Source organism: Procambarus clarkii, chromosome 11 (assembly GCF_040958095.1).
Source record: "Procambarus clarkii isolate CNS0578487 chromosome 11, FALCON_Pclarkii_2.0, whole genome shotgun sequence".
NCBI lineage: Eukaryota > Metazoa > Arthropoda > Malacostraca > Decapoda > Cambaridae > Procambarus > Procambarus clarkii.
In genome coordinates, this window is record NC_091160.1 from 12386065 (window position 1) to 12396827 (window position 10763).

Genomic DNA, 10763 nt, shown 5'->3' on the forward strand with positions numbered 1-10763 from the left:
CCGACCATCGAAGTGGTTGGACACCATTTCTTCTCTTCGTCCCATCCCAAATCCTTATCCTGACCCCTTCCAAGTGCTATAGTAGTAATGGCTTGGAGCTTTCCCCCACCCTCCCTCTCAAATTAATTGTTTCATCCTTACACTGTTTGGTCAAGTCATGGGTTTCTCTTCGACAAAACCAAAGGAGTTTCATATAGTATCAAACCAAAATCAAGTAGTATTTACTGAAGAATGAAAATACTTCACTAATCCCTTAGACCAGAAATTTTATACTTTTTTAACTCGCAAAAAAACTGAACAAAAAAGTATAAAACTCTCTATGAGTAAACTTGAGATTTTATCACTAGAGACGATTAGTGTCTTAGTTCAGACTCCCACGGATCACCACACAGTGTGACCAAAAGATGACGGAAGTCCGACACTTAGAGTTGCCAAGTCGTGGGCCCTCGTGAGATCCATACAGTCCGGCACTTTACCACCGACACTTTTGTATTCATGAATTTTGTCTCGCTTCTTTTCGACATTACTCGGAAACATCCACGGCTTCCCTGTGGACCCTTCGTGACTCTGCACAAAACCTGTATTGTCAAAATGATAACTGAGTTAACTGTGTAAAAGAATATTATAATTATTTACGAATAACCATTGTGAAATTATCGAGGGTTCAGAATGCTCCGCTTATTAGCCCGAGTCACCATTTAAGCACTGAGAAATTCAAAATTACTCTAGAAAAATAAATAAGAAATAATTAAACTTTCAATAAGTTGCTCTTTTGTAACCAAAATTTACCCCGGCCAATCAAAGGTACTGATTAAACAGAGGTTGTAATCAGCCACAGGCAAGTGGCCTGTGGCTGAGTGGACAGCGCTTGGAACTCGTAATCGTAAGGACCGGTGGTCGATCCCCCGGCCCTTAGGGGAAACAAATGGGCAGAGTTTTTTTTCACCCTGATGTCCGTGTTACTCCTCGCCCTCCCCCCCCTCTTTGTGTGTGTGTGTGTGTGTGTGTGTGTGTGTGTGTGTGTGTGTGTGTGTGTGTGTGTGTGTGTGTGTGTGTGTGTGTTAGTGTGTGTGTGTGTGTGTTAGTGTGTGTGTGTGTGTGTGTGTGTCTGTGTGTGTGTGTTTGTGTGTGTGTGTGTGTGTGTGTGTACTCACCTATTTTTACTCACCTAGTTGTGTTTGCGGGGGTTGAGCTCTGGCTCTTTGGTCCCGCCTCTCAACCATCAATCAACAGGTGTACAGATTCCTGAGCCTATCGGGCTCTATCATATCTACACTTGAAACTGTGTATGGAGTCAGCCTCCACCACATCACTTCCTAATGCATTCCATTTGTCAACCACTCTGACACTAAAAAAGTTCTTTCTAATATCTCTGTGGCTCGTTTGGGTACTCAGTTTCCACCTGTGTCCCCTTGTGCGTGTTCCCCTTGTGTTAAATAGACTGTCTTTATCTACCCTATCAATTCCCTTCAGAATCTTGAATGTGGTGATCATGTCCCCCCCTAACTCTTCTGTCTTCCAGCGAAGTGAGGTTTAATTCCCGTAGTCTCTCCTCGTAGCTCATACCTCTCAGCTCGGGTACTAGTCTGGTGGCAAACCTCTGAACCTTTTCCAGTTTAGTCTTATCCTTGACTAGATATGGACTCCATGCTGGGGCTGCATACTCCACGATTGGCCTGACATATGTGGTATACAAAGTTCTGAATGATTCTTTACACAAGTTTCTAAATGCCGTTCGTATGTTGGCCAGCCTGGCATATGCCACTGATGTTATCCGCTTGATATGTGCTGTAGGAGACAGGTCTGGCGTGATATCAACCCCCAAGTCTTTTTCCTTCTCTGACTCCTGAAGAATTTCCTCTCCCATGTGTGTGTGTGTGTGTGTGTGAGAATAAAAAATGATTGATTGAGAGTTGAGAGTTGATTGAACAGTGAGATGATTGATTAAGAGTTGTGTTAATTGAACAAAAAGTGATTGATTGACAGTTGTAAATTGTGGCACCACCACGAAAGTGCAGAGCTCAACCCCCGCAAGCACAATTAGGTGAACACAGCCAGACTAACAGACATAAGGACTAACACAACCATAAACACATAACCTTACACACTCACCGACTAACAAACACACAAACTCACATCCAGAATGGTAAAAAAAAAATAATAATATCAAATATTACCAAACCAAAATATCCTTATATAATACAGGTTTGTCACAACTTTTTTTATCAGACCATTCATTTTATACATTTCTTTAGTATGCACCCCATACCCATCTCATGGGCGGTGGTGGCAAGTAGTCGGAAGTGCAACTTAACAGCCACTTTTTTTTTTTTAGGGCGGGGGAAAAGAGGCCGCTAAGGTTTTAAAGGTTTCTCATGGGGAAAATTCGAGGCGAAAGGGGCCGCTAAGGTCTTAAAGGATTTTTTATGGCGGAAATTCAAATTTTTTCAGTTCTTACCAAAAACAAACTCTACGGAGAAATTTTGTTTGTTTTATAAATCACTAATTTGGAGTTTAGGATTTCTTATGAGAAAAATAATTTCAGAGATCTTAGAAGTTTGAAAAGAGTTCTTATGGGAAAATTCAATATTTTTCAGAGTTCAGTTTTATGAAAATATTTCATTGTTCATATAATCATAGAAGTGTATTTAAGAGTGTTAGACCGAAATATGTATATAAAGACCATTTTCAGAGAATATTGTCACTGCAGTTTTGTTTAGGAAAATTGACATTTTAGCCGTGACTTTTAATTTTTACATCTGTTTACAGCTATTTCACCTGAAAATACCGATTTTGACTGATTTTCCATGTAAGACGATATAAGACCGAAATGTTACAGAGGTTATTTTAGACCCAAATAAGACAGTGACTATTTTAGACCAAATAATTTCAAAGACCATATAAGACCGAAATGAGAGAGAGATTATTTTAGACCCAAATATTGTCAGAGACCGGTAAAAGACCAAAATTGATCAGAGTCCATTAGAAATCCGAAAATAGTCAGAGAGTAGTTAAAAGACTTAAATTAATCGGAGTTCACTGTAGGACCAAAATTCGTCAGAGATCACTTTGAGACCAATATTTATCAGAATCCACTTTATGACCAAAATCCATAAGAGTCCTATAAAAAAATAGCCAGAGTCCAGTTTATGACCGAAATTAATCAGAGTCCAATTGAAGACCCAAATTTAACAGAAACAGCATTAAGACCAAAATATTTCATAGTTTTACTTATACCTGCATTCTTAAAGAGTTCTTATGGAGGAAATTCAAATATTATCAGAGTCCAAATGAGACCGAAAAAATGAGCTAGTCCAGTTTGAGTCCAAAAATATTCAGAGACCATTTTCAGACCAATTTTCATCAGAGTCCAGTTTATGATCCAAATTTGTCAGTGACCGCATTTTTGTTACTAATAGCCCAAATTTTACCCCAATTTCAAACATATTTCATACGTAGTAAATAAAATTCAGTCAGTTAACAAGTTCCAGCTCCTGTCCTCCACCTTAGTTCCTTCTCATATCTTCGTTAATACCTAACCAATCCCCGTGAAATTGTAATCGTCATTTTTCAGATGTAGTAAATCAAATCGAGTCAATATGCAAGTTCTAGCTCCTGTTCTCGCCTTACTTTATCCCCGTAAATTCTCTACTAACAATCCAATCCCCCTAAAATTTTTAACAGTTATCTTTCAAACATAGTAAAACAAATCAAAGCACTTAACAAACTATAGCTTCTGTCCCCACCTTACGTCCCTCTCGTATCTTCTTTAGTACCTAACCACATCACTTGAGATTTAAATTATAGCTATTTCAAACATAGTAAATGAAATCGAGTCAGTAAACAAGTTCTAGCTCCTCTTCCTGCCTTACTTTAACACCATATTTTTCTTTTTTTTACTAACTGTCCAATACCCCTGAAATTTTAATCAGTCATATTTCAAACATTGCACAATACGACATTTTAGTTACCGAGCTCCAGCTCTAGTCCTTCTCCTTAGTTCCCTCTCGTATCTTCTTCAGTATCTAACCAATTCCCTTGATATTTAAAGCATACTTATTTCCGAGCCTGTACAATAAATCAAAAAGCAAATTACCCAGTTTCAGCTCTCATCCCCTACCTTAGCAGGCTCCTGTAAGATAATTATTAACAGACCAAATCCCCTTAGATTTAAAATCACTATATTTGTACCGTAATAAAATATATAAAAATTTAACCGTGCTCCAATTCCTATCCTTCGCCTTAGATCATGAAACTTTATTCAGATCAAGACGCTCTCCAGTCTATCAGAGTAAACCCATCCTATCCATTAATACCCTTTTTGTACTCAGCTATGTAAATAATTACTAACAAGCTAATATTCACACTGTCAGATGGCACCTTACCTTCAATACCCTTTGTTTACTTAGCTATGTAATATTCTCATGATCAAATCACACTTACTCTTCCCTCCCCCCTTACCTTCCCATCCCTTACTTCCCCAGCCCCTTACCCCCTTACCTTCCCCAACATCCTTTGCCCTTCATCTCGCCCGCTCCCCCTTCACCCCCTTTATCCCTCCAATTCGCCAACAAATCCAAACCTTCAATAATCGTACCGTATTTGTATATTTTCTCTATATTCACTGTGTTCTTCGCATTCTCATCCATGTTTTCTGGGTTCGCTCAGTGTTCTGCAAATGTTCACAGCAGGTTCAGTTCATATTTTTCACCAGTTTCTCTATTTTGTTCCGTGATTTTTAGCATATTCTCATAACGTTCTCTGCACATTCTAATCATATTTTCAATATGTTCTTTACCATTGTTTAATGTTCTCTGCAAGTTCATATTACCCAAAGTTCTCTGTGTTCGTTGTCATATTTTCATGCTCATCTCATGTTCTCTTTAAAACTTTTATACTCAATATTCATGTTCTTAATGTTCTTAGCATGTTGTTCACAAGTTCATGTTCTCAATGTTCTTAGCATGTTCTTCACAAGTTCATGTTCTATGTGATCATTTCATGTTTTCATGTTCATCACGTGTTCCCTGTACAACTTTTATACTCAATATTCTTTTTTTATTTATTTCAGAATGTTCTTCACATCACTGTTCCTAAACAGATCAGCACTTACTCAGTACGAAATGTAGCAAGACAAACATTTCTTGTAATTTTTTAACTAAACTTACTTGTCAATTACCTGAAATATCAACGTTCATCATCTTTTTCTTGTCAATTTTAACTAAAATTATTCATCTTTCAACTGAAAAAAAACATGTTTATCATGTTTTCTTGTCGTTTCCTTACTAAAAATACTCGTCAATCAACTGAAAATACCCATGTTCATCATCTTTACTTGTCAAGTGTAGCTTCGTTCAATGCTTTCTTAACTAATAGTATACTTCATGGAGTAGTCAAATGTAACTTCGTTCAGCACTTTCATATATACTTCGTGGAGTAAGAAATATAGTAAAGGACACACTCACAAACATCAAAGACACTCTTCAAGGCATCAAAGACACAATGAAAGACATCATTAATGCACTCAAAGACCCCAAAGTTACTCTTCAAGATATCAAAGACATGCTCAAAGACATCAAAAATACTACCCATGTCCTCAAAAGTTATTCTCAGTCATCAAAGTTATTCTCAGAGCCACCAATAACTATTCTCAGAGCTATCAAAAAATTAGCCTCAGTAATCAAAGTTGTTCTCCAAGACATCAAAGTTATTCTCAGAGACATCAAAAGTTAATCTCAGTCATCAAAGCTGTTCTCTAAGGCACCTTCTTTCATCAAAGAAATTCTCCTTCATCCATCAGTGCTGTTCACTTAGGCATCAACGTTGTTCTCTAAGACATTTTCAGGATAAAAATATCTCTCCCAAATGTAACTAGTTCAGCTCTTCATAAAAAACTTGCACTTCTTTTCAAATATATATCTAACCTAACCTATTCTAACCTATTCCTCCCCACCCCCTGTTGTATTTTACCTAATCAAACTTACCATAACATAACTAATTTAACCTAGAGTAACTAACCCTGCCTAACGTAACCGAACCTAACTTAACCTAACCAGCTTAACTTGCATAACATAACCAATCATAACTAAACTAACCTAACTAACCTAAAATGACTTATCTAACCTAACGTGACTTATATAACCTAATCTATCATAACTTACCTAACCTAACTTAACTTAACCTAACCTAACCTAACTTAACCTAACTTAACTTGCTTAACCTATCCTAATTTACCCAAACCTAACCTAACATAACTAACCTAACATACCAAACATAAACTATCCTAACTTACTTGAACCTAACCAAACTAACCTAACCCAACCTAACCTAACTTAACTAAACTTAACCTATCCTAACCTAACTTAACTAACCTAACCTAACCTAACTTACATAGCCTAACATAACATAAAGCAACTTACCTAACCTAACCTAGCCTAACATAACGTACTTAACCTAACCTAGCCTAACATAACCTACATTACTTAAAGCCACTTACCTAACCTAACCTAACTTAATGCAACTTGCCTAACCTAACCTAACTTAACTAACCTACTCTAACTTACTGAAACCTAACCTAACTTATTGCAACTTACCTAACCAAACCTAGCCAAACGTATCTAACCTAACCTAACTTAACAAACTTATCCTAACCCAACTAACCTAATCTAATTTAACTTAACTAAACCAAACCTCTCCTAACTTACCCAAACCTAACCAAACCTAACCTAACCTAACTTAACTAAACTTAATCCATCTTAGCTTACATATCCTAATTAACAAACCTAACCTACTAACTTACATAGCCTAACCTAACCTTACTAACTTAATGTAACTTACCCAACCTAATTTAATGTAACTTACCTAACCTAACTTATATAATCTAACCTAATCTAACTTAATGTATATCTCCTAACTTAACTAAACTTAACCTAACCTAACCAAACTTACCTAACCTATCCTAACCTAACTAAACCTAACCTAACTAAACCTAACCTAACCTATCTTAACGTAACGTACCTAATCTAACCTATCTTAGCATAACTTAACCTAAGCAAACTGAACATATCCTAAATAACCTCACCTAATTTAACTTATATAACCTAATTTAACCTAACTTACCTAACACATCCTAACTTAACCTAACATACCTAATGTTACGGACCCGAGTCCAGCGTCTGAGCACGGAGCAGTGACGACCACCCCATCTGTGGGTCAGCTCCCAAAACCCCCTCCAAATGGACGACGCCATCTAGTGAGGACGAGATATACCGGCCACAGGGGCTGGTTTCCCGTCTTAATTAGCTAGTAACGTAGCCGCTGCTGACCTCTGGTGAGGTGACGCTTAGACAGCAACGCCATCTATGGAGTGGATAGGTAGGCGTTTGCGTCTAAGCCTGTAAGTGAGGTGCCCTAGAGTGTAACCAGTACTCCCGAAACCCCCTCCAAATGGACGACGCCATCTAGTGAGGACGAGATATACCGGCCACAGGGGCTGGTTTCCCGTCTTAATTAGCTAGTAACGTAGCCGCTGCTGACCTCTGGTGAGGTGACGCTTAGACAGCAACGCCATCTATGGAGTGGATAGGTAGGCGTTTGCGTCTAAGCCTGTAAGTGAGGTGCCCTAGAGTGTAACCAGTACTGATGACGTGTCTGATTACAGAGTCGACCTGGGACTGCTGTAGTGGACGTTGGATCAGTCTACCCAAGGCAGCCATAGTAACTCCACGTGTTTGCTGCAGAAGCTGTGAGTCACCCCCCCCCCCCCCCCCGGATGAACACTGTTGTGTTAGCCTGCTTGTGACGTAGCAGAACCAGGAATTGTCGTACCTGGGGCTGACTGGTGGAGAAGACTAGCCACTGGGGTGTTGTGGTGAGGAGAGTGATCTGTGGAATCACACGAGGCTCCTGCCTAGGGCTCGCAACCCTAGTATCGGTTGTGGAGTGGCCTACGCAGCGTAGCTGATTGGAACCTGCCAGCTACAGGCTGGATTTGTGGTTGAAGGCCTCCATGGCGGTGCACCCAGTGGGACTGTGATTTGGCTGGCCTGTGGCCGGGGTAGACTTGTCTAGAGAATCTAAGGATTCATCGTGAGGCCACGAGAAGAGGACCAAGGGCTAAGCATCGTTGAGCACCGTGGAACATCCCGTGTCTTCGGAGGAAGGCGAATTATTGTAAATAAGAAGTGTAGTAATAGTAACCACGTGTGACTGTTTATATACTTATTTACGCGGTGGAATAATTATATATTTAAGTTTAGTGCAGTTTTATCCCTTCCCCTTTAATTTACTTGCGTTAAGGAACACACCCCTTGAAAGCCACTACTAGCTTGGGGCCGGATACCCAAACTCTAATAACATCAGAGAAAGAACCCAGTTGCGACCCCAGAGGGCCGTAACACCTAACCTAACCTATCCTTACTTATTGCAATTTACCTAACCTAACCTAACCAAAAAAACTTAACATAACTTACCTAACCTAACCTAAGTTAACTTGCATAACCTAATCTAACCTTTCCCTACCTTTCAAAACTTAACTTACATAACCTAACCTAACCTAACTAACATATCCTAACTTACCTAACCTATCATAAATTAACCTAAATTACCTAACCTAGCCTAACCTATCATAAATTAACCTAAATTACCTAACCTAGCCTAACCTATCATAAATTAACCTAAATTACCTAACCTAGCCTAACCTATCCAAATTTAACGTAACCTATCCAAACTTAACTTATCCAAACGTAATTTACCTAACTTAACCTATCTTAACTAGTCCAACTTACCTCTTCCTCCCTATCTGAGATAATGTACCGATCCTGACCTAACTACCATACATAACTTACTAACTTTACTTAAATAACGTATCATAACTTATCAAATTTCCCCCACCTAACCTTTACTTAGCTTATATTCTCTCATTCATTTCACCCCTTAACCAAACCTCTTTTTGATCTTAGTGTATGTATTATGTTGGATATAATTTGTTCTTATTATCCACCCTTTAACTTAACCTTTCAGATGTAGTTTATTTGTTTATTGTGTTGGACATATTTGTTGAATATATTATCCTTATCCTTACCTTTTAGATGTAGTATTGTTTCTCTTTTTTTATGTTTTTACCCAAATCCACCAACCGACTTAACCTTCCTTCATTCTTTTACTTTGTTTCACATTTAAGTTCAATAGTTATCTTAGTAATAATATAAGTACAGTAGTAAAGAGACAGATCTACTAAGACTTGAAATTGAGAAAAAAAACAAGAGAGCATGGAAACAAAGAAGAGAGAGAGAGAGGGGGAGGAAGGGAGAGAGAGCTAGAGAGGAGGAGGGAGAGAGAGAGAGAGAAGAATGGAAAGAGTAAGAGGAAGAAAGATGGAGAGAAAAAGGGTGAGAAGGAGGAGGAGGAGAAACAAAGTAAAAAAATGAGGGAAGGTTAAGTGGGATGGAGGATTTGGGTAAAAATATACAAAAAGGAGAAACAAAACTACATCTGAAAGGTAAGGATAAGGATAAAATATTCAACAAATATGTTCAACACAAGTTAAGTGTTGTAATGGAAGTTAAGTTAGGTTAGGTTAGTTAAGTTAGGTCAGGATGCATAAGTTAAGATAGATTAAGTTTAGTTAAGTTAGATTAGGATGGGTTAGGTTAGTTTGGTTAGGTTTGGGTAAGTTAGGATAGGTTTGGTTTAGTTATGTTAAGATAGGTTAGGTGAGGTTACTTAAGTTAGGTTAGGTTAGTTAAGTTAGGTTAGGTTAGTTAACTTAGGTTAGGTTTGGTTAGGTAAGTTGCAATAGGTTGGGTTAGATTTGGGTAAGTTTGGGTAGGTTATTAAGTTACGTTAGGTTAAGTTAGGTAAATTGCGTTAAGTAGGATAGGTAGGTTAGGTTAGGTAAGTTGCATTAAGGATAGGTAGGCTATGTAAGTTAGGTTAGGTTATTTTAGTTAAGTTAGGATAGGTAAGTAAGGATAGTTTAAGTTTACTTAAGTTAGGTTAGATTGGGTTAGGTTAGTTTGGTTAAGTTTGGGTAAGTTAGGAGAGGTTAGGTTTGGTAAGTCAGGTTATTTAAGTTAGGTTAGGTTTGGGTAAGTTTGGATAGGTTAAGCCAGTTAAGTTAGGTTAAGTTAAGTTAGGTTAGGTTAGGTAAGTTACGTTAGGTTAGGTTAGGTAAGTCACGTTAGGTTAGTTAAGTTAGGATAGGTTATGTTAGTTTAGTTACGATAGATTAGGTTAAGTTAGGTTAGGTTAAGTTATGTTAGGTTAAGTCACATTAGGTTAGATAAGTTAGGTTATGTTAGGTGAGTTTGATTAGGTACGTTACAACAGGTGGAATGGGGAATAGGATAGAATAGGTTAGGTTAGATATATATTTGAAAAGAAGTGCAAGTTTGATATGAAAAGCTGAACTAGTTACATTTGGGACTGATATTTTTATCCTGAAAATGTCTTAGAGAACAACATTGATGTCTTAGTGAACAGCACTGATGGATGAAAGATAATTTCTTTGATGAAAGAAGGTGCCTTAAAGAACAGCTTTGATGACTGAGATTAACTTTTGATGTCTCTGAGAATAACTTCGATGAACGAAGATGTCTTAGAAAGCTTCTCTGAATAAAGAAGGTGACATAAAAAATAAATTTGATGACTGAGATTAACTTTTGATTGCTCTGAGAATGACTTTTGAAAACATGAAGAGTATCTTGACGTCTTTGAAAATAACTTTGATGACTGCGATTAGCTTTGATGATTCTGAGAATAAC